Source organism: Frankliniella occidentalis, unplaced genomic scaffold (assembly GCF_000697945.3).
Source record: "Frankliniella occidentalis isolate FOCC.00 unplaced genomic scaffold, Focc_3.1 Scaffold18, whole genome shotgun sequence".
Taxonomy (NCBI): domain Eukaryota; kingdom Metazoa; phylum Arthropoda; class Insecta; order Thysanoptera; family Thripidae; genus Frankliniella; species Frankliniella occidentalis.
In genome coordinates, this window is record NW_026267148.1 from 2,618,764 (window position 1) to 2,619,864 (window position 1,101).

Sequence of the window (1,101 nt, forward strand, 5' to 3'; positions counted from 1 at the left end):
GGGGTCACAGCAGGGTCCATTGGCATCTTTCTCTTCTGCCGAGCCGGCGCCGTTTGCCATTTCGAAGGAAAGATCTCCTCTGCCATATCGCTGACGTGGTCCACTGCCGGAAAAACAACAAACTACTATTTTTTTTTTACAAGAGGTGTTGAAGTAAAAGATGAGATGCAGATGTTTAGAAGAGTACAAATTACTATCAAACACGAAAGCGCGGTGAATGCCTTCACTGGCACACTACGTTGTATTATATATCCCCTTGCCTTGACCCTTCATCGTCGTCTTCAACACGGCGTTCTTTGCACTGCTAACTGTTGCACCGTTAAGTGCAGATGCATTCTCCTTGTCCCTCCCCATTGGGGGAGCAAAGCAAGGGGTTAGGTTGTTAGGGGGTGGGGGTCGATGCTACCGAGTCGAGACGGTGGACGGAGGAGGGGCAGGACTACAAGTTAGGGCAGAACCTTGGGCCTTGGGTGAGCGCCGAGATGGCCCCGCGCCTGATCTCGTGGTCGAACCTCCCTCTGGCTTCGGGGAACCCGATTGACTGGTTTGGGCCGGTGAGCTGGCGAGCTTGCGGCGCGGACCAGCGGGCACCAGCCTCCTCCGCCCCGGCCTCCGCCCCCCGCTCCCATCATGCGCGCAGTTCCCGTTGCGATGCAAAGTAGTGAGGTTTCCTGGCCGGGGGGTCGTGCCGGGTCGCCGTCGTGGTGGTGGTGGTGGGTCTTGCCGCTGCCGCCGGCGCCTCGCCTCACCCAGCCAAGGTTCCTCTGGCACAGCCGACCTGCTTTCCCACCCTAATTTCCGAGCGGCGCGACGCTCTTTTCCTCTCATTGTTCTCCACTTCCCTCTTTACTTTCATGAATTTAGAGCGGGCCGCGGGCCCCGGGCGGGGCGCGCGCTGCCGCCACACAGTCAAGTGGATTGTGGCGTGGCGCGGCGCGGCGTGGCGTGGCTGCCCAGCTGATGGCGCGTCTGCTCGCGAGTAATGTGGTTTGGAACAACGGCCCCTGCCGTGCGCCGCTATCCCCGCGCCGCCGCGCGCGCCCCGCTCTCCCTCCGCCCCCCGATCGATGTACGCAAGAAGGCGCGCTGGATGGGACCGGC

The 1,101-nt window shown here is 61.2% G+C and overlaps 1 protein-coding gene across 1 annotated transcript in view; it reads left to right on the forward strand.

The window, feature by feature from the left end:
• Positions 1-1,101, forward strand: part of LOC113207601 (dystrophin, isoforms A/C/F/G/H) — a 192,270-nt gene that overhangs the window by 63,226 nt on the left and 127,943 nt on the right. The window lies entirely within an intron of this gene.